The sequence below is a fragment of the Mus caroli genome, unplaced genomic scaffold (assembly GCF_978045245.1).
Source record: "Mus caroli unplaced genomic scaffold, Mus_caroli_1 scaffold_17, whole genome shotgun sequence".
Taxonomy (NCBI): Eukaryota; Metazoa; Chordata; class Mammalia; order Rodentia; family Muridae; genus Mus; species Mus caroli.
Window position 1 is genome coordinate 21,146,053 of NW_028227272.1, and position 27,453 is coordinate 21,173,505.

At 44.9% G+C, this 27,453-nt stretch overlaps 1 long non-coding RNA gene across 1 annotated transcript in view; it reads right to left on the reverse strand.

Annotated features, from left to right (window-relative positions):
* The window catches only part of LOC115029577 (uncharacterized), a 114,343-nt gene that overhangs the window by 12,627 nt on the left and 74,263 nt on the right, over positions 1-27,453 (reverse strand). The window contains exons 3-4 of the long non-coding RNA XR_015045795.1: positions 9,050-9,171; positions 7,516-8,015 (exon numbers count right to left, since the gene is read on the reverse strand). This is a non-coding gene — a long non-coding RNA (uncharacterized LOC115029577). The remainder of the gene's footprint in view (positions 1-7,515; positions 8,016-9,049; positions 9,172-27,453) is intronic.

Here is a 27,453-nt window from a genome sequence, read left to right on the forward strand (position 1 = left end):
GGGTCCCCAATGAAGGAGCTAGAGAAAGGACCCAAGGAGCTGAAGGGGTTTGTAGCCCCATAGGAGGAACAACAATAGGAACCAACCAGTACCGCCATAGCTCCCAGGGACAAAACCAAAGAAAACACATGGTGGGACTCATAGCTCCAGCTGCATATGTAGCAGAGAATGGCCTAGTCGCCCATCAAGGGAAGAAGAGGCCCTTGGTCCTGTGAAGGCTCTAAATCCCGGTGTAGGGGAATGCCAGGGCCAGGAAGAGGGAGTGGGTAGGTTCATGAGCAGGGGAGGAGGAGAGGGGTAGTGGGTTTACAGAGGGGAAACCAGGAAAGGGGATAACATTTGAAATGTAAATAAAGAAAATATCTAATAAAAAAGTTAGGAAACTATGAAAAATAAAGATTAATTAATTAATTAAAAATTCAAAGCCAAGTGTTCTAGTAGTCCATAAGGAGTCATGCTGCAGGCTCTTCCAGATGATACTCTGCATACATTCTATCATTTGCTCTTCAAAGCCAGCCTGGGAAATAAAGTGCCAGGAAGACCTTCCTTTACCAGGCGGTAGAAAATCAAGATGCTAACTGGCCGAGCCACTGGTCAAAAACCTCAGTTGGTGGAGACAAGGCTGTGTGTCAGCCCAGAACCCTCACTGCTACCCGGAACTATCCGTGACTACTATGCTCCCAGGCATCCTTCACTGCCCAGGACAACCTCCTTTAGCCTCTGGCAGCCAGCTCTGCAGGCCTGGATCAGGGTCATGGCCCCAAGTTCCCCAGACGAATGGAGTGGCATAGATCACCCAGAGCAGCAGGAGAGCCTCGGGTATCAGCTGACTCGCTCACCTGACATTGTCGGCTCTCTGATGCTCTGGGAGCCAGAGCTGGCCAAATGAACTCGGGAACCCTCTCCTGACTTCTTATTCTTCTAGAGACTTGGCATTCAAAAACCAAAGAGATTTCCACAGGTCCATCGCCACAGACATGATTAGGAATTATTTTGTGAAGCCACCTACTAATTCTGCATCCTGCTGGCCAAGGTTGTTGGACAGTTAACAGTTTCTTTAGGGACTTCCATTAGCCAACCTAACCGATAAAGTCCAGAGGGACTAAAGCAGAAAGAAATGTGACAGCCTATGAGTCACTCAGTCTCGACCTTCGGCATGTTTTGAAAACGCATTGTGAAATGCTTGCCAATCAATACAGCGCTGGGCAGTAACAAGGCTGGGTGGGGGTTGTGCAAGAAGGGAAGCGGAGCATTTATGCTGGGTCATTTGAGAGGCTCCAAGTTCTTACTGAGAGAAGGGCCTAAAAACACCAGGTCCCCATAACAGCGTTTAAATGGAACCACAGAAAACCAAGCACCAACAGGGAACAAAAGTGGACACCTTTCTTCACAGCAGAATAGCGAAATGGGTGGCTTATAGTCACACCCCCAAGCTAGAGAGTCTATTCCTTCCTGTCAAAGTCCAAGACTGGTGTTAACCCCAAGTGGCTGCTAGACGCTTCCCTGCTGCAGACAGCAGCCTAAGCTTCAGGCATTGTGAGCGAGCGAGTGATCGAGCGAGCGTCTGAGGTGAAGGAAGCAGCTGGTGAGAGGCAGGTGCACAGAACTCGGAAGCTGAAGATGGCTCAAGGTCCACCTGACACTTGCAAGGCCTCTGACTGTGGGAGCAGTCACGTCCCCTGTCAGACCCTTTCCTTTCTACCAAGGAGAGAAGGCATCTGCCCCATGGATCACCATGAAACTTAAAAGTGATGAGGGCCATGCAGGCTCTTTGCAAGCTCCACACGCACACAGAGGACTATTGTTAGAGGAAACCCATCAGCATGATTTTGCAAAGGCAGATGGAAAGAATCTCCCATTTAAAGAATGGCACTCAGGTATGACTTTGTGGTTAGAGGCCAAAACCAATCCTGAAGATGAGCCTGTACACATGACAGAGAACATCTGGGTACCAGTTGGTGCCAGGCTCAGTTAGTTGCTAACTTGGGTGCCTGGGAAATGCTTAACGACTGTTTCTACAGTGGTTAAAAATAAATAAATAAATAAATAAAAATATAAGATTGGCTGTAAGTGTTTGCACCACAGTGCTATTGAGGCCACAATATCAGTAACACGGGGTAAGGAAAAAATGCCCATAGCTGGCCCACGCGTGTAAGTACAGCCAGATCGGGCTCTGCTCCCCACTAGAAACTTCTGAAAGATTAGTTAGTTCAAGGACTTTGAAAGCCCATTCGACTCATGCCACCTGAGTTTTAACAAACAAAGCCGCTCGATGTCTTCCTCTGAAGCTTCAAATGAGAATTCGTACTTTTATTTAAACTTGTCCTGGGCATTGTTGCAGAGAATCTTAACTGTGTCTTTGTCAAAATTGTTGATTCCTAAACCACAAGCCTGACCTTGTGCGTATGTGTGTGGAGGAGGGGGAGGGTCAGGGGGACCCTTGGTTTTCAAATCTAAGGACTGAAGAGTTGAGCAAACAGGATAGGATGGAACAGTACAGGGAAGAGGAGACAGAAAAGTCTGGGACTGATTATTAGCAGTCTCAGCGGTGACACTTGTACGGGTGACCTGTTTTCTGAGGCCCAGATTCTATCTGTAAAATGGGAAGTGCTCTCTGCCTTTGCCTCACTCCCAGCGCTACAACGGAGACTCAAAGCGCTAGTACAGGGGCAGGAGTTCTAAAACCAGCAAGCTTGTGTTGGCTTTGAACTGTTGTATATTTACTTGGATATTATTACTCAAACATGGATTTGATTCCTCAGCTTCAGAACTGATGAGAAGTAGGACTCGTGCTGGGGCAGACAAGCCCTGCCCCGCAACTCAAATCCTATTTCTGGAGTCTGGGCCCCTGTAGTGTGTCTGCAGCTAAGTATAGCTGTGCTCAAGAAGGGCTGTGAGACCCACAGAACAGCCCCTGAGGGTGATAGGGAAGCGGTACTGCCCAGGGCTAAGGGCCATTGGAAACTGCTTTTGCCCACAAGCCTTCACACCAGCAGTGATCCGTGAAGGTTAAAAAAAAAAACAATGTTCAACCCAAACTCTGTCAGACAGGACTTTATCACAACTACCAAGAGCAGGCTAGGGTCCCAGCCAACATTGAAAAGCATTATGGGGACCTGGGAATCTGTATTTTAAATAATTGTCCACATTCATTTTCTTACAAGCAGAACTGAACAAAAAAAGAAAAAAAAAAAAAAAGTCCCTCTGTGTGCTATGAAACCTGATGGAGTAGACCAAAAGAAAGATTCTCTATTGATTGGGGCAAACACTTAGTAAGAAGCAATGCTTGTTGGGGGAGACCCTGCCTGTGCATTGGGAACCCTCATAACACACTGCTAGACTAGGCTTCTTCGTCCTTCATCACTAGTAGATTGAGGTCTCTGTCCACCCAGCCACACACAAGGTGGTCAAGTCCTAGGGAGGCATAGTCGATCTCTGTGAAGGACTACTCCTTGCTGCCTAGCTTTTACCAAGCATCCTCCCAGAGACAATTTGGACACATCTATCTAAAACACTGTCCATTCACGAGTTTCACTAGTCACCTTAGAGGAAAGTTCTGTTAATCAATGCAATGTGTTTTATACCTATCCTAACAGACATCCTGTCAAAACTGTTCAACCTCAGTTGGGTGTGGTAAGGTAGCACATGCCTTTAAACTCACAACTCTGGAGGCCACGGTAGGCAGATCTCTGTGAGTTCAAGGCCAGCCTGGTCTACATAGTAAGTTCTAGGGCAGCCAGGGCTTGTAGAGAGATCCTGTCAAAAACAAACAGACAAATAAACAAACAAGCAAACAAAAAACTGTTGGTATTCATCTGCTTTTCAACATGTGCATACCAGGCTCCAGCTACAGTCGACAGATATATAGAGCTGGCAATGTTGGACACGGTTATTTCATTTGTTTTAAATCTCCATTGTCTTTGGAGATTGAAACTAATCGAAGAGCTACTGCAGCGTGTGAGAAGACTGAAATACACACAGGCTCTGAGACGTTCAGAGGCAGAATGACCACCTAACTGGTGGTCATTGCATTGGGACGATGCAAGTGCCCAAGAATAGGAGAACTCAAGTTTGTTTGCAAGAGAAGAGGAACTTCCTAGCACAAGAAATCATCAGGGCAAGGCAGGCTCCATGTGCCAAACAGGGAGGGAGGAGCTATCATTTGTACTGAGGGCACAGTAGCCTGCATTACTGAAACAGAATTTTTAAGGGATATAGCAGCAGATGAGGCCAGTGGAAGTGCCCATGTTCACAGCACTGAGTGTAGATTTCTCCTTGAAAGCAATGGACAGCCTTTGGAAGAGTCTCAGAAAGATGAGGTTAGCCTTTTTTTTTTTTTTTTTTTTTTAGAACTGAGTTTCTAGAGAGGCAGTTTGGAGCCAGGTTGAAATAACAAGGCAAGCTGAGAAGGCATGGCAATAGTGTTTGGGTGAGCGATGACAGGGCTCTGAGCTGCAGCAGAGGTGATGGGCTGACAGCAGTGGAAGGCTGTCGATGAAGAAGCAGCGTCTCCAGGATACACTGGGTATGGGCACAAGGCAGTAGCAAGGGCAGCTTGTGTGTGTGTGACACTTTAAGACATCGACACCGGGTGCTGGACCACTTTTAGAGGGGAGATAACAAATGCACTTTGGACTATGTTCAGTTTGAGAGGACTTGAGATATTAAGTCTGAAGTTTACATGTCCTAGACTCAAAAGAGGCAGCCAAAAAGTCTGAGCAGAAAACCCAGAGCCAAGGTGGCAATCTAGAACTGATGTACTCCAGCCCTGTCTGCCTCCAACTTTCAACCCAAGAAGGCCTTGCTCTCAAGACGAGGCAATGCTAAGACCAGTGCAGCCTGTAAAAGGGTTGAATAGCTTCTTTTGAGGTTATTCAGGGATACCCTTAGGCTGGGGGCCCGGAAGGGGCAGATAACAAGTCTTCACAATAGAGAGTTTTATAAATGAGAATTGGCTTCTTTATCGTCTTCAGTGTTCTGCCAGGGACTGTAGTTATTCACCCTTTACAGTGTACATGGTCTCTTAAGATAATGTTTAGGTCCCATTTTGGAGACTCAGAGCCTATGTAGGGAAGGAAGCAACATCGAGATAGTGCTAGCTAGCCCTTTCTGAATCCAGAGCGTGCCACCTCCATCATACAGCCTGACCCTCACAAATGTCCTCCAAAGCAACTTGGGAGAAGTTCTACTACCCCATTTCACAGATACAGACACCGAGTCTCAGGGACGTCTGCTTAAAACAAAAACAAAAAACAAAAAACAAAAAAACAAAACAAAACAACCCTGTGTTCTCTCTTGCTTCCTGTGCAGAGTTACAGGGGGCTGAGGTGGTATACCCCAAGAGTGCCAGCATTCAGAATGCTCTCAGACTCTCAGAAGGAGGCCCTACTTCGGGCTCCAACAATCCACTTACTGGCATGGTGAGATGCTAATGACATAAGCCATCAAATGGCAGGCTTAGCTAAAATGACTTCCTCTCTTGCTAATGTATGCGGCTGCTTGGCTCCACCAAGTCAGCCCTGGGTTGGGAGTCCCTTTTCTTTTCCCTTCTGATAGAATTCATCTGCTTTGGGTTAGAAAAGACAGCCTGAAAGCAGGCAGCCAATAAAACAGTCATCTATGAGTTTGTCAAGAATCAGTCAATGAAGGTCCCCAAAGTCACACTCTTTTAAGTCATGTGACCAGATGTGAACTCACTGAAGCTTCCTGAGACACAGTTTCATCTGCAAAAATGGGTCAGTAACGGTCCCATCAAGCTTCACTGTACAGACAGACATGAAGGTCTAAGGCCAGAGTCGGCTGCCATTAGCACTTTTGGAGTATGTGCAAGTCTTGATCTTCTGTCCATACCTGTCACTCAAGGGGCAGAAACTCTGAGGTGTAACAGAGGAGACACTAGCCTCATAGGACAGGAACTCTGAGCTGTCTTATACGTGTACCTCATGTCCTGTACAGTGACAAAAAGAGAGACAGTCGGCAGTGTGACGGCCACAGCTATCCAATGGTTCCTTCCCACAAACATCCAGGTGACAAATTCTTCAGAAAATATAGTTAGAAACGACTTCCAATGAATCAATTAGTCTCTCAGTTGTATTTCCTGGGGAAGATAAGGGTGCATACTTTCTGTAATCAATCAACAAACCTCTTGAAACTTCAGTCAGAGATTTGAAAACTGCTAATACACATAGTTTTGAAAGGTGACAGACAGAAGTAGGAGGAAAAGGCTGGGTTTTACTCAAACATTATCTTGGTTTTTAATTGATGAACACTGTTCTCCAATAGAGGATGAGAGTCACAGACAAAGGGGCACGTAAAACCTTCAAAGGCCTTTTCTCATCTGCCCCCACCACAGTCATTCTGCAGAAAAGGAAACTCAGACTCAAAAAAAGATAGGGCCTGCTTCCAATTATACCACAAGGTAGGGTTAAATCAAGCCACCGACTGCTTCTCCTCATTCGGCTCACAGGAGCTGACTGTCTACCACATTCTGGCTGGGGAAAGAGGAGGAATACGTAGAATCCACACTCAGGGCAGATAGTAACCAAAGCCATGACTCCCAGCTCAGAGGTTATGTGCTATTCCAGAAATTCAGAGCACTGCACAACATAGAGAATTTATAGTGGTAATTCAGCCTGAGGTTGGCAGAGAAGACTCGACCTAGGAGTGAGTTTGTGGGTCAAACAGGCAGCAGAAGAGCATTCCAGGCAAGGGGACAGAGTAAGCCTAAAAGCCATGGGATGGGAAGAACATAGTGTGTATGGAAAGCTCCATACACATAGTTGGAAACAGCTGGGGGTGGTTATAGACAGTGCCGCAGAACTATCTCGGGATGTCAATAGGTCTCAGCTGCCACTCCCCACCTCATTTGGCACGCTCCCTAGGGCTATGGCCCGTGTCCACCTAATGGGCCAATACGACACCTGGCCAAGTGCTGATGGCATGGTAGGGCTTAATGAATTCTCTTTGAAGATGAGAGGCTGGTGAGGGAGAAAAGAATTTGCCACTCAAGTGAGTCAACTGGAACGGAAGGTGTGTCCTGGCTCCCTGGGCCTGGTGCTCTCTGGCTGCCCAACCAGACAGCTGGGGTCACCTCCCCTGGGGCCACAGGGTTCCACTTGGGAACATCAGGTCTTTTTTCAGTGAGTCTCTCTAAGCCACAGAGCTTCTGGTGCACTCCTGGCCTCTGCAGTTTTACCAACATAATTGATCCCAGAGCTCTGCTCCTACATACCCATTGGCTTCCAAGGGAGTGATGGCACAGGGGCCTTCCCTAGTCGGAGCACCTGTACATCACAGCACTCCCCCCAACCCCCTGTGGGACAGTATGGAGGACAGGCAACAGGCTGCATAAATAGCACTACACTCTAAAGTCATCCCTCTGGGAGCTCTGTGCTTCCTGTCCTGAGTTCTGATTTTCCTTCGGGGATAGCTGAGGCACCCAGAGAAAAACAAACCCTTAAAGTGACTCTTTCCCTGCAAAGGTTGAAGTGTTTCAAAGTCCCTGCTGATTCCTACCTTCTGGTGGCGAGTCCCAGGCATCAGGACCCCTGTTGAAGATGCTTCAGGATGTAACCACTGAGCCTGACAACTCTTTCAGGTATTCTCACGAATATGGCAGGCCTACAAATGGTAAAAACAAAACAAAACAAACAAACAAAAAAAAAAAACCACCCAGACAAACTGTGCCAGGATGCACTGTGACAAGGGAAACCATCCACATACCACAGTAGCCACTGAGCAGCCCAAACAACCCTCAATGACTAAGGTTTTTTTCCACTTACACTTGGTTTGTTTGCTTTCACTACACACTTGTATTAGCAAACAAGAGTCCTGAGCAAGGAAAGCAGGTTCTTTTCTGATTCCCCTGCAAGGATGCAGTCCTCCGTTCACTGTGAAGCTTTAGAATCAGGAAACACTTATTCACATAGGCTTTCCAAAGCACAGCTCCAAGCAACTTTCACCCCAGAGTTGCTACGATCCAGAGAGTCAAATGGGTGCAGTGGCCAGCTGACAGCCTGCAAGGGAATGTGACTGGGCAGTGAACCAAACTAAAACCCAGTCAGATACAGGGGATGCACTGACAGCTTGGGTGGCTGACAAAGGACAAGTACCCGGCATATAGGAGCCATAGGGATGAAAGATAATAGGAAGTGACCACACTATACATCAGTGTGCAAAACTCGGAAAGTAAGCGGTGCCTAAGCACATACTAACAGCCGAGGGAAACACTAATGTGAAAAGCCAGAGATCTCATTTCACAGACGTCACCTTGGCCAAAATGTTTTAAGTCTGACAGTGGGAGAATCCCGTAATATTAGACAACAGTAAAGCGGTAAGATACATGCTGATATAACTATAATATAACCATTGTGGGGAGATGTCAGCAATGCGCACAAAGGCAAAGCTAGTCACACCTTCTATCTCAGAAGCTCAACTCACACACGTACAAGGGAGGAAATCCCTGCATCAATAAACAAAGAGCCTTTATAAGGACATTTCCTGCATCACTGCTTCTAAGAGGGAAATGACATCTCGAAGCTCACCAGTACAGAATTCCTTAAGTAATTGTGACGTATTTGCCCAAAGAGATGTTATGGGGGTAGAAGTTAAAGTGAATGAACTCAGGCTAAGTCAGGTACCAATATTGCCATGCCTAAAGAAACAATGTTAAAAGGGAAAAAAAAAGCTATTTTCAGAATAAATCAGTATTATATCATTCCTGAAATGTTTGAAACAGAAAACAATGACAATGCTCTACATTGTCCTGGGTACTTATGGAGGAAATGAACCAAACATGGACAGGACATGATCACATAAACACATCAACTTTGGGATGATAATTGCACTGGGGTTGAGGGAGGAGAGAGAGAGAGAGAGAGAGAGAGAGAGAGAGAGAGAGAGAGAGCAAGCGCTACGAAGAGATGACCTACAATGCACTCTGCTAGTGTTTGTTTCCTTAAAGAACTGAAGGGGCTATGCAGAAATGCTGACACGGAAAAGTCCAGATGGCAGGAATATAAGCAGGGTCAACCTAGCCTTCATTTCCTACCTGCTCTGGGCACTGCATCATGATTGCCACACCACATGGAGGCTGTGACTACCCCTTCTTCAAACATGGAGTTCAAGTCAATGCGCCAAGCTGTCTGACTTTCCGTGCTTTTGTTTACAGCCCTTGGGGATGAAGAGACAAGAGGAAAATACTGATATAGGAGACATAGTATAAACCCTGAATTATCAAGTCCCAAGGCTTAACTAAGTCCAGGGCCTGTCACGCAAATTTCCTGTCACCTTGGGCATAATATGATACCTCTGGGCATCTATTTTCCTTATCTGTAAAATGGGGACAACAATAAGAGGTCTCTGAACAGTTGTGATAAGCAAATGACTATGTAAAATTCTTTGCGAATGTAACGTGCTATGCAGATGGTCACTACTATTAATGACCTGGATTTTACTGCAAAGGAAACCTGGGGTCAGATTTACATTTCTGGCCGACAGTGACTCATATAACTTCCCTCCTGGAGCACCTGGCTGAGAAAACAGGCCTAGGCATCACCCTGTGGTTAACTGCTTGAAAAGTTCATTGGTTCTCTTTTGGGCAGGTGAGTCTGAGAGCAGAGAGGAGCACAGCTGCAAGCTCCTCTGGAGAGGCTATTAGAGAAGGGCCGACTTTCACTTCACATGTGAGCTCAGGTGAGCAGATTCCCTTGACCCACCAGGATCCACACCCACCCTCCCGGCAGGATGGAGGAGAATATCAGCAGCAGACAAAAGCTCTCTCTTGAGTTTGCAGAGCATGGAGCTGAAACCAGGAAAGGCAAAAGTGACGACCCTCCTCCAACAGCGTGAAATGGGGGTTTATCCAGGGGTCCTTAATCAATCCAGAGCGACCAGGACAAGCCCTTACTGCTAAGCGCTTTGGTTTGTTCGTATGCAAGGGTTTCTGGGATTAAACCTGACCTCCGAGGTTCAAACCACTGTTATCTGAAGAGCACTCGATTCTGTTAACTATAAAATGCAATAGAGTTTCCCTCAAATTGCACTTCCTGATCCAGGTATTGGTTTTGCGGGTGGGCTCTCTGGAATTGCTTCCTTAATTCCTCTTGAAAGGCACGTTTATACCTAAAGGTAGTTAATGGTATCTTCCCACCAGTCTCTACCTCTGCCCTTACCTAGTTAATACTCCTCCTGCCTACAGACCTGCTCTGGGACATGGCCTCCAAAGACCTTTTAGGGCAGCAAAGCATTCAGGAAACAGATGTGGCATTTGAATATAGAGCCTCAAGCTACTCCCAGGGGATGGTCTGAGAGGCAATACTACTGTCGATAACTTTTCCCCAGAGACTACAGAAAGCTACACAGTCAGACATACAAAGGTAAGTCTGACAGGCACCCTGATTTGAAGGGAGTGAGGGACCAAACTCTTGCCATGCTACCTAAAGGCCTGGACCCTGAGGCTGTCGCATTCCTTCCTCGGGGTTACTAACTTGTTCCATTAACAACACCCAGACTATGAGAAAAGTCTAATGTCTCCATGCCCAAGAAGGGGTGGCCATGATGCCTGCTAGCCTCAAGATCTAGAGAGTGCCCTCATGCCTGCTAGCTCTTTGATTCTTGTGCAGAACTTGAATGAGAGCAAGGAAAGGATTCACCTCTCATGCTGCAAAGCTATTCCTCTGCCGTCAGGAAGGTTGGAGAACTTAGGTTAGCTCTCCTGATGTTTATTCCAGTTCTTTTCCTCACCTGCAACTCAAGTGTGATCTTAGGATAATGGTTTACCAGTGATCAAGTTAGGGGGCCATTATGTAACTCTCTGCCATATAGGAGCTAATCAGCTCGCCCCTTGCCTTCAGGAAACAGTTTAGGACAAGAGAATATTTGTGAAGCTAGAGCAACATTTACATTGCAGTGCACATTGTCTAGTTTCCAGCATCAAAGGCTTCGTGTGTGACCCTCCCGGACCCTCACTGCACTCTCTTCCCATCTGGGTTCTTCAGCTCCTGAGAAGAAGAGGAGGACGGTGCAAAGCAAAAGCTCAGAGGAACCTCTCTTGCTGTACCTGTTATCGTGTGTGTCCAGCATCAGAACAGCGCCTTAAAGTAGTGGTTCTCAACCTGTGGGTCTTGCCTGGGGCAAACAACCTTTGCCCAGAGGTCATATATCAGATATCTGCATATCATATATTCCATTTTACGACTCATCACAGTAGCAAAATTATAGTTATGAAGTAGCAACAAAAAGAACTTTATGGTTGTGTGCGGGGGTCACCACAGCATGAGGAATTGTATTAAAGGGTCGCAGTGTTAGGAAGATTGAGAGCCACTGCCTTAAAGGGGCATTTTAAGGCTGGCGGTGAGAACAGAAACACTCTTCTAATCGAGATACTTCAAGGGGTTCCTATTATGGAGAGGGCCACAGAAGGTCAGGAGAAGTATTACCTGGGAGTTTATTATGAGAGCAGAATGTCAGGCCCATCCAGACTGCCCTAGATCAGAGCTATATTTTCATGAGGACCACAGGCATCTGCTAGAACATCTTTGGCTAACCCCTGAAAGTAATCTTCACCAGCTCCATGTCTTCCTACTTCTGTACCAGCCTGTGATCCTGTAATCTCTTCTCTTCCTTTTTGCTTTCTGGGCCAAGTCTTTTCTATCCAGTGAAGTCTGGCTAAAAAAAAAAAAAAAAAAAAAAAAAACCTCACCTCCACCACGAATCAAACCAGGCTTTGCCAGTTAGAGGTCTTTTCTTCCTCTAACTCCCTATGCCATGGCCATGAACTTTCTGCCTCAGATTGCTTTTTTTGTTTTTTATTTTTATGATCATAATTTCTCTCTCTCTAAATTACCAGCCTTTCGGGTCTGTGCCTGCTTTCTTTCTGCATTACTCTCAGCACTTTGCAATGCTTCAATCACAAACTAATTCTGCAGCTCTTCTGCCCATGCATGATGTTTGAATGTTTTTACTTTAGGTATTGTCAGAGATTCATGCATTCCGATTAGTATTTTTGTTACTTTCAAACATATAACCATACATGACCATGATTTAGACTTGGAAATACTTACCTAAAATATTTATCCACATATCTGCAGATACCCCTTGCTCCAAACACACACACACAGAGAGAGAGAGAGAGAGAGAGAGAGAGAGAGAGAGAGAGAGAGAGAGAGAGAAAGAGATTTTAGTGAGAATGCAGGGGGAACGATTGCTACCTACTAACACGTCGTAATCTTACCAAGAGAGGAAAAGGAACGGACCTTATAATAGAATGGAACATAATGACACACTCATTCCAGAGTCTCACTCAGGATCTGCATTTGGGACAATCAAAGGTCCCCTGGCCCTTGTTCAGTCACTTAATGGAGAAGACTCCAAAGACAGAATGCCACTGGTGTCCTTCCAATTATAGAATCATCTGATTAGAATTACAGTAAATGCATAGCTCAGTTTGCATTGTCCTGATGTGAACTATGAGACTTCTCTTCCTGGAGCATCTGAGGGTACTGTACTCTGGAAGTGTACTGCCACGTCACAGCAGGGTCCTTGTGCCAGGACCAGCTTAGAAATGGGACAGAGACAAGTTAGGACACTCCATTTCTGTGGACCTTAGAGCCCAAGGTACCAGAGCTAGATGGTTTGTTTTTTGGGTTTTGATTTTTTTTTTTTTTTTTTTTTTTTTTTTTTTTTGGTTTTTTTCGAGACAGGGTTTCTCTGTGTAGCCGTGGCTGTCCTGGCACTCACTTTGTAGACCAGGCTGGCCTCGAACTCAGAAATCCGCCTGCCTCTGCCTCCCGAGTGCTGGGATTAGTTTTGTTTTTGTTTTGTTTTTTAGATTAATGCTTAGAAGAAAAACTGAAGCCTCACAAACTTTAGATAGTAGCATAGTTCAGACGTGTAGTAGGAAGGGTTGTCTTTGGGATAATTTTAGAATTAGTTATTCTAAGAGGTGGTCCATAGAACACAAGTTTGTAACATCTCGGTCCGTGATGAAACTGGTTCTATGTCCTATCTGGCTATAGAACAACAAAGTAGGAATTCTTCAGGATTGCAAATGTATCCTTTCCTACTCATTCTATTAGAGCGTGAGGCTTGGGCCTCAGGTGGGCACTGGAGCCAAGTCTGACCCTTGTGTTATTATTGCTGCTCACTTAATCATCAGACTGTTAAGTATGACTGCCCAAAACCCAGCCAGAGCCAGGGGTGGGGTGGGGGCTACACTTTGAAGCCACCAAGACAGAGTGCTACTGGACAAAACTCTGCTCTATTGAACCATGAAATAGACTTTCAAAGGGGCAGAGAATAACTGATCTGTGAGCCATGAGTGAAATTGTCTCACCAGAGGGCTAACATTCATAATGAAGGCAAGGAAAGCCCACTGCATGGTGGGCATTTGTCTAGGTCACCCACTGAACTGGGCCCAGTAGCAATCCAGAAGCATAAGGCAGTCAGATTCGGAGTATACGGTTCCTTGAATTTCTACTGTGAATGACAAGACATACAATCACAGCAGGCTACTGTGGTCAGGTGTAGTTAGTTGTCTTTAGTGATGACATTTGCTGCTTACCAGAGTGGTTTTCTGAGAATATTTCTTCATGCAGTTTCACCTATCTTACTATGTGGTTTTTTTTTTTTGGTTTGTCCATTTGTTTGTTTGTTTGTTTGTTTGTTTGAGACAGGGTCTCTTTGTGTAGCCCTGGCTATCCTAAAACTCACTATGCAGACCAGACTGGCTTTGAAGTCACAAAGATATACCTGACTTGACCTCCCGAGTCACTAGGTCCAGATCACTGGGTTCTTATGAAAAGCTAAGGAAATTGTATATAGGAGAGTTACCCTGATTCAAGTTGGGAGGTTAGAAGGATAAATCTACTTTTTAAAACTACCTTAGCACAGGATAGCTCACACAACTCCTCACTGGCTGTCTTACAGCACTGAAGTTCTAGAGACTTTTTATCCCTGCTTTGAACCAACCAAATGAATCAATCATAGGTCCATGAGAGATTAGCTACACTAAATAGAGTTATTGCAACCAAGGAAAATGCAGATATCAAATCAGACATATGCTATACATGTACGTGCATCATGGTGAGTGTGTAAAAACAGACAGAATACTAAATTTTACAAGCAAACTCTTAACTGGAAGGGGAACTCATCTTTAGGCTCCTGGTTGAGGGAAATCACTGGATCCTGGAGGTAAAAGGGAAAGTTTTAACAGCTGTTGGTTTGGTCTCAGTCAGCATGACTATCCACACCCTGGCAATGCCTCATCATGATATCTGTCATCTTTCTCTAGGTTTACAACAGCTGAGCACTGCTGCCTGCCGAAATTCTAAATCAAATTTGTTTGTCATAGATGCAGAGGCCTCACCAACCACAAATGTTCACAGTGTGCAGAAGGCACCCATGAAATGACAGTGCTGAAAGTGTGTAGTGCTGAAAGTGTGCAATGCTGAAAGTGTGCAGAACATCATTTTCAGTTTGGGCTCAGATGGAGAGCCAGAAGAATAAGAGCAGACCCTTCCAGTTCACAGAGTAGACAGTCCAGTTACCATACAACAACCGAGTCCATCCATCAGCTGACTCAAATCCTCTTTAAATGCTGCCCAAGGTCCTCGGTGAGGGGTGCCGTCAGCAGCTGTACACCAATTGCTTTGTTATAGGCATGAAACAATGGGGCTCAAGTGGGAAAATGGCTATGTCCAAGGTCACCAGACAATTCACAATGAAACTAAGACAAATGTATACCCTGACTTCAGAGCTGGTGTCCTTGCAGCACACCAACCCTCTGAGAAGCGTCAATAAAGTTCCTAGAATGGGGACCTCCTGAGTACCATGGGGATATTTCTACATTTGTCTATGAAAGCTGAAGAACCTAACGTGTTCTTCGGTTCCTGCATAACAAAGGGGAAAGCCCTGGCTTGGGTTAGCTCTCTTCAAAAGTGGCACTTAAGAGTGCAGAATTCTAGACTTTCATCCCATCTTGAACACCGATCCTTGTATATGATGTACTTTGGCTCCATGCTGAAGACTGTTTGAACCCCTTGGAAGGCAGTGCCTAGAAATAAAGATAAATGGAGGTAATTTTCTCTTCTCAAGAGTGTTCCAAGGAGCACAAGTAAGCACCTATCCAAAGCCTGTTTTTCTTTTAGATATATGTAGGCATGGAAATGAAATGCCACACATGTCCACTAGAGACAGTTTCAACTCCTGGGTTCTATGTGTGCATAGACATGGTCAGTTAAAGCTACAACACCCCTTTCAACATCAACACTCCAGTGCTTGGTGTCTTGTGTCTATGTGCAATTTGTATTTAGTCATTCTTTATTTGTGCCAGGCTTGTACAGGGGCATGTGTTCTATTTTGCTCCAGGAGAAGACGCTGATGCATGAAGGTCCAAAAAAAAAAAAAAAAAAAAAAAAAAAAAAAAAACCAAGAATGAAAAACATGTAAAACCAAAGACCAGGGCTTCAGCAGTTGCTTCTTAGGATGAACTCAAGGGCATGACCTAACAACTGAGTCCAAGGGAGTGGGGAAAGTGTGGCTGGCTTCCAGACCATTCTGTCCTGTTAGTTCGCTGGCTTACTTATCATCTGACTCCTTTTGTTAAGGTCATCATTCTGAAACATTATTCTGTGCTGTTCTTCTCTGTGTCCACTACTCTCAACACACACACGCACACATACACACACAGACACGCCTAGTTACATTTCAGATTCGGCCTTAACACTAGTCCTTCAAAGGGCCTTTTCCACCACCTCCCTTTCTTAAAAATACCAGCCACCTATTCCATAGACTCACCCACCACTTTTCATGGTATTCACATTTTCAAAAACATTTCAAGACCCCTTCTCGCTGTTTAGCCACCCCCTCAACAAAGCCTAGCTAACATCTGGAACCAAGAATACATACAACCGATAACTGACTACGTGTCTGAAGAACAAGTATTCAAAACTGTAGCAATTCATCTCTTGTTAGCAGTGCCTTAAAAGCCTCTTTCAATCACTTATCAACTGTCCTGCTGCCCTTCATGTCTAACCTGGCAATTGACATGTCCCACAGTCCTCCATTTCAATGCATTTAGTTTTCATGACCCTAGTTTCCTGCCCCACATTCCATTGTTTACAAAAGCTTCACACTGCAAGATGTATCTAAAAAAAACTTGAGATAGCTCCCTTGAACTTTTCACTGAGCATTCAGTACCCATTCTGTCTTTCAGTAGCATCCTATATCCAGTATTAGCTTCTACTCTGGCCACCTACCTAAACACCTTCCATGGAGAATCCCCTTAAAGATGAGGCTCAGACAGTATTGAAGGAAAGGGGGATCCCCCAAGGGATGCTTGAGCTTCTTAAGAGTTCAAGTCCTACAGAAACCCCTCTAACCCAGTAGTTGGTGGTGCACTTAGTAGGTACTCATGATTTAGCTTGAAAACCATTCTCCCCTGGTTGGGATATAAGGAGGCAAAGAAATATTATACACTACTGTGGTCTTTAAACTATAACAGCTATACATACACATAGCCTTGGGGAAAGGCTTAATTAACCCCACTGAGGATAATGCCACTGCCTATATGGCCAGTGTGAATGGGAGCAGATGTTGACAAGTTCTGCATTTGCTGAGCCCACAAAACAGATTTGATCTCCATCACATTTTTCCTCCCTTATTGTCCAAGAATCATGGACACCAACTTCTGGGAATCCAAACACAATATGTGGATTAGAACCCAGAGTAGAGACCGTTTTTTTTTTCATGCTCCCAGTCAGCCATCATATGATAAAACTTATGCCCTGCCGCTCCTTCTCAAACGGTGCACCCTGATGGATGGAAAGGTGGCCAGAATCGCCTTTAAGATGACTCAGTTCGGTGACTAAGGGGAGGAGGTACCGATAGTGGGAAGCAGGTGGGGGCGAAGAGGAAATGAGTGCACACTGTATCTCGCAACAAGCTCCAACACAAAGAGATCTGATCTGGTACCTATTGTGGTTCTGATACCACACAGACAGACAGGGGCCTGGGTGTTTCCTTGTGTGGTCTGCCTCACTTCATAGTGTACTTCCTATATGCCTCTCTGTACCAATGCTAAGCATCCTCTGTTCTCTGGGGTCAGTTAGATAGGTATTGGACACTGCGGATGGACTGGATTTTTAAGTACATCCTGTATCCCCAAACAGTGTGTATCTGCTAGGCTCCAGGCTGTCTCTTTCCCCCATGGTTACACTTTGACATTCCTGAGCATTGTGCAAAGAGCCCATGAGCACAAGGTACCTGCTCAGCTAACCACATTCAGCTCCTCTGCTGGTTAACTGTGCCACCTAGTCACCTACCTAGTCACCCAAGCTAGAAACCATCTGCTGGATGATCTTCCTGTGTTCTAGGTCACTCTGATGTCCAGATGAACACTAGTGCCAGGATTTCTCATATCTTTTCTCTTGTCCTTCCCCTCTGCAGCTAATATAGACACGTTGCCATCATCGTCCCTTATGGCTGTTTCTCCCCCTTCTCACTTATCTCCCTGCCTCCTGCTCTCCCCTCCGACTGTTTTTCAGATTGCAGATGAAACAATACATTCAAATTTCATTTATAATCTTACCATGCTTCAGTTGGCCATCCTCCGAGCCTCCTCCAGTTCTCACAGGATGGTCCAGATTCAGGCTTTACATAATCCAGCACCTCCCTGCCTGCTGGTTTGGCCTGCTGACCCCACCCCACAAACTCATACATACAGTGACACACCCTAGAGTCCAGCCAGCCCTCTGAGTCCCATACCACACTACACCCTTCCCACTTCTGAATCTTCCAAGACACCACTCCTCTCAGGTGTGTGCTTCTCAGCCAAAATTCCCCATCTTCTACATTTCACCCAAATTGTCTCTCCCATGGGCCAACTCTATTGTTGTGCTGGCTCGATTATGCCTTTCTTTCCCATGGACCGAGAGGTCCTTGGAAACCCATTCAACAAATACTTGTTGAAAATGTGAACTATCAAAGGCCATTGTGAAGTCATAGGGCCTGTTTTACCCTATGGTCCTGATGTTCTATGTTCCCCAGTGTTCTGTCCATAGCACAGATGTGTGATTTAAACAGCACACAAGCATCACAGTCTCTGATCTCCTGCTGTATTGTTCTTCACTCAGCAGGAGGTACTGGTGGGTTGATATTCCCAAGGAAGGGTTGTGGGTCCACCTCCACAGCAAAATAGCTGCTCTCAGAAACTCTGGTTGAAGTCACCAAACTGCTCAAAAATCAGTGTCCAGAGTCAGGCGGGCCACCTTAGGACAGGACCCTAGCCCTGCCATCGGCATAGTCATGGCTGTCCTCTACCCACTGGGTGCTCTTTTGAAGGCACTCACCCAAGGATTGCCACAGCCTTCAGACAGGCAGAGGGTGATACATCTGCGCAAAGAAAGCCACCCACAGAGTCTCACCTCTTCTAGGTCACCGTTCCACAACCATCCCTTCCCTTCCAGTACCACCCACACATTGAGGTGCCACCCACAAGCGCTCTTTAGCTCTCTTGCTCTGTGTGTGTGTGTGTGTGTGTGTTTCTCTGTCTCTCTCATTCCCTTTCTCTGTCTCTGTCTTTTTCTGTCTCTCTGTCTTTGTCTGTGTCTCTGTCTCCCTGTCTCTCTCCTGTCCTCTCCCTCTTCTAGAATCCCTCCCCCACTACACACACATGCACATGCCTCAGCCTGTCTGTCTGCAGTCCTGTACATAGTTCTATACACCACACAACAGCTTTCAAAGAGAAGCGTTAGCAGTGTTAATGGCTCTGGTCTCTCATGTGCTAGCATCAGCCTGCCCCTCACTGAACAGCTTTTGCAGTAGGAAGACCTGAGCTTAGTTCTTCGCTATGATCCTCTCTGGCCCTCGCTTTTCTTATTTATAGGATTGCACTGAGGACTTTGCCTACAACATCCTTGCTAGTTCTAACAAGATGCACTAAGACAGGGCTGGCAAATGTGCCTCAAGAGTGCAGGTACAATGTAAACATATAAGATTCATAGGAATTATAGGCTAGTGGACACCAGGCTCTATCTCTAAGAAACAGTAGCCTTTCAAATAAAAAAGGACAATTAAAATCCAACAGTTAGTAGATGCATATTATGTGAAAGAGATCACCACAGCTTTAAGCTGTATGTGAATACTTAATATATTTAAAGACAAATGTTCCACATTTCAGCATTAAATGTAGGTGAGCACATTTCTCACATATAAGAAAAGAAACACTATTTGCTTGTGTACAGATGTGTGTCATCTTGAGAGAAAACAACACTTGCCTAGGAGTCAGGAATAAAGCATAACAAAAGAGATGGCTTTGGAGGAAAATAATGCATACATACAAATATATAGATGGATTCAAATCCTGACTTATTCGTTCACTTTTCGATTTGGGATAATTTATAAATTAACTAGTCTCAATTTCCCCATATTAAAAAGAAAAAAAATATGAAGATACTCTCATAGGTTTCCTTGTAAATTGTACAAAAATTTACTACATGCAAAAATATATAGAGCAGAGGGGGCCCAGAGCAAGCATTGTCTCCTCCTGTGTTCTCTCTCTCTCTCTCTCTCTCTCTCTCTCTCTCTCTCTCTCTCTCGCACAAGGTGTGGCCCAGGGCACGTCGCTGACCCTTGGAGAGGCCTTTCTCATCTCTAGGGACAGGTGGACCTGAGGATTCCCTGGATTCCTGCCAGACTTCGGATGACGTGATATCATATTTCAAATCTCTATTTTATGCATGGGCATGAGTTGAACTAATGAGTGGAGCCAAGGGGAAGCCCCTGCAGCCTCGCATTCACTCTGCTTCCAAGGCATTTCCTTTCTCTGAACGTGCCAGTTGCTCCCTCTCATAGTCTCAATACAGGGCCCATTGATGACCACAAACAGGAATGCCCAGTGCAGCTGCGGGCCCACTTGAGCCCTCTGAGCGGGCGTGCTCAGGCCTCTTTGTGGGCTCTGTGTTCCCAAAGCCTGTTGTTGGAGTGATTCTGGAATCCTCGACACCTGCACGCCAGCTTCCTGAGCAGTGCCACCCCCCATCACCACCCCACCCCACCCCTGCCGCCCACCCTCCATCTTCCACTTGCATCTGAAATGCAGCTGCTCTGGCCCCTGAAAGGGGGCAACCAAAGGGACAGGACATCTCCTTGTTTGGTCTCCCTGGCTGAGTCCAGCCCAGTTTGAAGCTCCTCTGAGCAGAGCCTTTTTGTGGCTTTGCCATTGTGTTTAAATGAGCTTCATCTGCAAGAGGATTTTTTTTTTAATAAAATAAAATGAAACGACCACAAAAAACACCACAGCAGAAGACATCTGGTCTTTCGATGAAAGCTTTCCCCTCCTCTTGAATTATACTAAAAAAAGAAAAGAAAAGGAGTGGGTGGGGCCTCATTTGTACTGTACCACCCCCTCCCAAAGAAAACCAATACAAACAAAATTAGCACATGCTGGCATTAAAGGAGTGTGGGACCAGATAACCCCAGAAACAAGAAACTAGAGAAGAAAGACAAGAAGTCTCTCCCATTTCTCCAGCATTGTCTGCACGTTCCTCTTCAGAAACCTTTAGTCCCAGTTGCTTTTATGAAAGAATGTCCGATCTTATATTCTCTGTGCCCATTTCACAGATAAAATACTTACAAACTGTTTAGCCATTATGAAACCTTTCCCTGGCAACTTCTTTATTGAGTAGTGATAGTTGGGGGTGATGTAGGTTGTATCTGGCAAATATTCTGACAATGATGTATATGCTGAAACCCCCAAATCTTTCTCTCCACACTAAACTCATACCTCTCTCCCAAAAGCTGCTTCTTCCTTGCCAGGCTTCCTGCCTCTCTGAATGGCACCTTGTACCCACATCAAATTCCTGGGTATTAACCTCAAAGGTTCCTTCCTGCTAAAGTATGTGACATCTACTCCACTGCCCTACTGCCAAGATCTGCCAATGGACCGCTGAAGCATCTCCCAGTTCTTCTCCTCCCCGCATTGAGCATCACAGCTGTCTGAACCCAGGCCACTTTCCTCTCTTGGTTGACCTGTGTCTACATAGACCCTACAGCCAGCATTGTTATCAGTGGTCACCCCTTGAACAAATCACTTAGTGGTTCTAGGTTGGAGGCTAATCCCCCAATGTGGCTTCTCAAGTCCTCGAGAGATGGATCCTGCCTCCTGCCTTACTAACCCCACCAACTCTGTGCTGGCAGTTCAACCAAACTTCCTCCCACCCTCCACCTGTCTGACAGTGTGCTCCCTGAGGCTCTAGCACACTGACTCTTTCACTCTCCCGATTCTGCCTGGATTTCATTCCAGCAGCCACCCTTCCTGGCCATGCTCCCTGACTGCAGCCAGCATCCCATGTCTTCTGGAGCTCCAGCACACTGTAAGGTGCTCTCAGGACTCCATCACCAACTGTCGCACTCCACTCCTTCAGTTTTACTTTATCGCTTAATATTCTAGTTTCTTTGCTGTAGAGTCTGGTAACAACAGCAGGGCATCGATCTTCTATCACATATTAACACAGTTTCAGCTCCTCACCTGCTACCCACATGTTCCTGCTTTTTTTGCGGAAAAGATCACTTTCAACAAAAAGCAATTCTGCATGTTTGAAAAAAATGGGTTTCTTCCCCTGGGCTTTTAGGTTTATTCAAAATAGCACATTAGCACACACTAGAAACTACAATTTCATTCTTACTCAGACAGTATATCTATTTACACAAACAGCCAGCTTGAGGCTCCTTTACATGCAAATTCACCCATAAGAGAGCTTGTCACCTGACTCTCAACCACCATCCCCTCCTATCCTGATGTTCTTCAGGATGCAATGGTTGTTGTCCCATGGAAGGCATTCTGTGATTGTCTTAGGCAGTCACTTCTGCAGCCTCTCTGATGCAGGCACCCTTTCTTTTCTACCATCCTGTCCTGTGAAGGAACAGTATAACAGACAGGTGATGGATGGGATTGGCTGTGCTCACATCGCGGGGCATGGCAGAACCAGCTCATCATCTCTACTCTGCAACTCAAATGGGCTAACTTTGTGTCTCTAGGCTTAGGACCTCCTTTCCGGGAATGGAAATCTCGAAAGAGGACAGTTGCATAGAGCAGGAAGCCTCTTTCTCAGCTTGAAAACCTTGGTAGAACCATAAAAAACAAAGGCAACAGGTTCCAAAGCCCAGCCTTGCTGGCAGGCCATGGAAGGAAACAGCTGGAAAGCCAGCTGGGTGGCTCTTTTCCCCCTTCTAAAGTTACCCATCTTACCAGGCTTCCCAGGCAGACACCCTAGCACTGGGCTAGCTGACCCTCCATGCCTGCTATCCACGAAACTTCTTCAGTCAGAGGAACCATCAACATTTTAAGGGAACAGTTATAAAAACAGTAGCAACTGCCTTTCTGGTTAAAAACTCAACCATTTCCTTCCAGGCCCAATGAACAGAGTAAATAGTTCTACACTGTTTTTTCTTTTTATGATTTTCCAGTAGCCTAGCAGCAATTTCTTTATTTCTTTTCTGCTCACCTCACATTCTTTCTCAGGTTTTATTTCCTTAGGAAGTGGGAAAGGCACTTGCTTATAAAACCAGACAGTGACATGGTTTTAAGCAAAGACAGTCCGATAGGTTGCTACTCGTGACTCAGTAGGGCACACTGAATCTGCTTGCCACTCATCTCCCTGCACATACCATTAAGTCTAGAGGCTGACATCTAGGCTTAGAGCTGACATGAAGATTCCAGGCTGAGGTCCATGCTCTTGAAATTCACTTGAAATTAAACCAACACTCCTTGTGACAAGGTGGGCCAAGAGAACCTGAGTCTCTCTTCCACCCTGGATTCAAACATATGGATTCTGGAGCAGCTAGAGAACAGTGACTAGTGAAGGTGACAGAATAATAATCAGTTAACTTTATTCAGAATCAATACTGTAAAAAGAAATACTATCACATATATAATATATTTAATTTATATATACTATATTAATTATATCATATAATTATAATATAACCTATATTAATTATATATATAATAATTTAATTTAGTCTTCAGGCTGTGGAAGGTTGTTTTTAACTAGTGTTTTATATAGAGAATCATTGTCTTTGCTGAAAACACACATAGCTCATTCCTGCTCCTGCAGTTATTTGCATAGTAGTAATATCCCAGGAGATGTTAAAACAAAGCGTCAGAGCTATGGGTTCTGAGAAGGCACAATGAAATAAATGTAGGCCGTGGCATCTCAGGACAGGAGGGGATGGGAAGGACCAAACCTCAGCCTTTTGACAAAGAATTGGGAGAGCAGTGACATTTCTTATGCCTTCCCCAACAGTTTCTAAACATCTTCTTTACCCTCTTTGCCCTATGTAGAGTACAAGAGAAAATGCTGTAGGAAAGCATGACCAACAGTTGAGTTGAGTGTCCTCTGTGGATTGCTCCTTTGGTAAGGGAAAAACAGTGGTCAAATGATCAAATGATAATATGGTCAAAGGATAGCAGCTACAGTGTAGGTGTGGGTAGCCTTGCCTGGGATGTGTTGAAAGCAACAGTAGTGTCTAAACTCTGATGCATGAGCCCATGAACTTTGAACAGACTAGGAAAACAAAAATCCCCTCACATGTCGTGCTGACATCCCAGCATCTCAAAGTTCAGTGCAAAGCAAACACCAGCATGAATCTCATGGCTACCTGCAGAGTAATGATGACATGGATACTCTCCATTTCAGGAAGAAGGGTTTAAGTATTATGAAAGTCAACATGACGTTCCTATCAGACACCCAGGAGCAGGTAAAATACAGACAGCATATAGGCTAGCAAGCAAACTGACATTAAGAAGAACAGAAACATCTGCAATGTTAGGAGGCCATGATGAAACAGCAGAAGGGATAGCACGGTTCTTCAAGGTAGGAGAGAGGAGTCTAAAGAGGTGCCCTTCATAACTGCAAACCGAGAAGAATGCGAGCAGGAGTAGGGACAGCCTGTGTGAAGCCCCTGAGGCTGGAAAGAGAGTGACCACTACAGGGGAGAAAGGGCAGGCTTAAAAAAGAAGTGTACATGAAGTTAAAAAGGAGCTGGGGACAGTGTGTAGGCTGTCTCTCATTGTATATGTGTATGAAATTCTCAATGAAATGTCAGAAGAATTTTTTTTAAAAATTGTTGAAGAGGGAAGGGGCTGTATTCAGAATCCGTCTAAGCCATGGGAGGAACTCTGAACTTCCACATAGGTGAAGAAAAAAGTGGGAAGCCATCAGAAAGTTTCAAACAGGGATGTGACTTGATCTAATTAACATGCTGTTTCACATGATCTTGTCTACTGCCTAAAACAAGATTGGATGGAACAAGGAAACTGTTGCTGATGTCCTCACAGGAAGTTGTTGAGTGGAGCTTCAGTACGGATCAATAGTGACTGAAATCCACAGGTCCTTTCTCTAAATCAAATAACAGCTGTTTAGAATTAATAGTCTTAAAACACACACATTGTATTTTTCAGGTGTCTTATCATAAATGTAGATGATAAAAGTTATAGACTGTTGCTACAAGGATGTGCAAATTATAAATGATGTTCCGGGTCTCCCTTTTCTCCTTCCCAGATGTTCCAAGAATGGAGGTTAAGAGGAGTCATGACAGAGAGTGATATAATATAGGTCACTTGCATCGAGTTTCCCTACACAGCCTCAACCTCACTACACAGAAGCAGCAACAAATGTCAGCGGCAGGAAGTACAGAACAAGAAGAATTAACCACACTTTTTTTTTTTTTCATCCAAACTCCAGAGTCACACACATTTACAGTTGGTTTGACCAGGGTTGGGGGTGGGTGAGGTGGCTTCTCACATTTTTTTAACCAATAGGATTTCATAGCAGTCATAAAAACAACAGCCTTTCCCACAGCTGACCTTTCATGATAGACGGCTTGAAGGGAAGAAAAGAAAGGAGGGAGAAAACATGGACTTTGCTCATTTGTCATTCTAATAGCTGAGCACTGGATCGGTCTGATGTTGCAGACACATTGATTTGATTAAGATACAATCCATGGGTCATTCAGGCATATAAAGTACTCTTGCTTAATTGCAAAATTAACAATGGAACAGGATAAATCATTACCAAACTGAAGGTTATTCTGGGATTCATGGATTTTTTTTCTTTTCCTCACCCAACTCATTTTCTCCATCTAAAGTTGTTTTCGACACTTGGTTAAATAAAAAAAAATCTGGACTAAAGCAACAGTCGGTACATGCCAGCTCTTCAGGGCATCAGCTAAGGGAGCTTAGGCACACAGAGAACTGGAGTACTGGTAAACCCATCTTACAAAGTGTTTCCCAGAGTGCCTTTGCTTCCTAAGTATTCACATGATTCACAGGACTTGGGAAGCCATCCATCGCCTCAAGAAATCATCTCTGAAGACTGAAATTTAGCTTCCATTTCTTAGCAACACAGAGTTTTTTCAGGACAACCTAATTTTGAAGCTTAAGCAACCTTTGTCCAATCACTTATTGACTGTTATATTCCAAGCACCATGATAAATGATGAGTGAAGAAAAAAAAAAAAAGCAAACAAAGATTCAATCTCTTTCTCAACAAACTTCCAGTCCCTGGGTTCTTTGGCTTTTGTGATTACATAAAAAGCACCTAGCTACACAACGGAGTCCACTGATGGAACAAGAGTAGACCATAGAGACAAAACCAAAAACAATCTATCAGCGAGTGGATATGGTTTGAATTGGTCTTACAACTGAAATAGACACAGTTGGCCATGCAGAGAGCAGAGGAAAGAGCAAAGGACAGTACCCTCACAGACAGTCCCAACAGGTCCTTGTTGTCACACAAGAGTAGAGAACTTATCTCACAGAGAAGAAGGAGTTTATACATGATATATACTCACTGATAAGGGGATATTAACCCAGAAGCTCGGAATACCCAAGATACCATTCATAAAACACATGAAACTCAAGAAGAAGGAAGACAAAAGTGTGGATACGTCGATCCTTCTTAGAAGGGGAAACAAAATACCCATGGTAGGAGTTACAGAGACAAAGTGTGAAACAGAGACTGAAGGAATGACCATCCAGAGACTGCCCCACCTGGGGATCCAACTCATAAACAACTGCCAATCCCAGACACTGTTGTGGATGCCAACAAGAGCTTGCTAACAGGAGCCTGATATAGCTGTCTCCTGAGAGGCTCTACCAGTGTCTGACAAATACATAAGTGAATGCTCACAACCATCCATTGGACAGAGCACAGGGTCCCCAGTGAAGGACCTAGAGAAAGTATCCAAGGAGCTGAAAGGGTTTACAGCCCCATAGGAAGAACAACAATATGAACTATCCAGTATTTTCGGAGCTCCCTGGGACTAGACCACCAACCAAAGAAAACACATGATAGGACTCATGGCTCTCGCTGCATATGTAGCAGAGGATGGACTAGTCGATCATCAATGGGAGGAGAGGCCCTTGGTCCTGTGAAGGTTCTATGCCCCAGTATAAGAGACTGCCAGGGTCAGGAAGCAGGAGTGGGTGGGTTGGTGAGCAGGGGGAGGGGGAGGGATATGGGGGATTTCGAGGGGAAACTAGGAAAGGGGACAACATTAGAAATGTAAATAAAGAAAATATCTAATAAAAGGAAAGAAGAAAGAGTTCTGAATTCAAGTTTGGGAGACTGTCCAATATTTATGGACTCGAGAAGAGCACTTTACTTCCAAGAATCTTGATTTCCTCAACTGCAGAATGAGAATGAAGACCCTGCACTGGATAGTTTTATAACAACTTGACCTGAACTATAGTCATCAGAGAGGACAGAACCTCACTAGAGAAAAATGTTCCCACAACATTGGACTAGAGGCAAGCCTGAAGAGCATTTTCTTAATTGGTTATTGATATGATAGGGTCCAGCTCATTTGGGTCATACCGCCCTGGGCTAGTGATCCTATGTTCTTAAAAAAAGCAGGCTGAGCAAGCTATAAGGATCAAGCCAGTAAGCAGCACTCCTTCATGGCCTCTGCATCAGCCCCTGCCTTCAGGTTTCCACCCAGTTTGAATTTCTACCTTGACTTCATTTGATGAACTTGGGATATGTAAGCTAAATAAACCCTTTTCCTCCCCAAGTTGGTTTTGGTTATGGTGTTTCATCAGAGCAATAGCAAACCTGACAAAGACCGAAATTCAAACCAGGATTGTGGGGTATTTCTGTGACAGGCTTGACCATGTTGTCTTTCAGAGGACTGTGGAAGGACTTTGGAACTTTGAGCTAGAGAAACCATTGAATGTTAACAGTTCAGTGGGCAGTTTGGTAAGAGCTGAGAAGATAAGAATGTTGAGGGCAATGCAGGTCGAGGTTGTGAAGTCTCAGAGGGAAGTTTCAATTTTCTTCCACAGCCATTTACTGTTTTGAGTTAAGATTTTGTAGTTCTTCTCATTTGGGGTTGGAGAATAAGCTCTGGTTAGCAAAAGATCAGCACCATTGAAGTGAAACCTTACTTTAGTAGG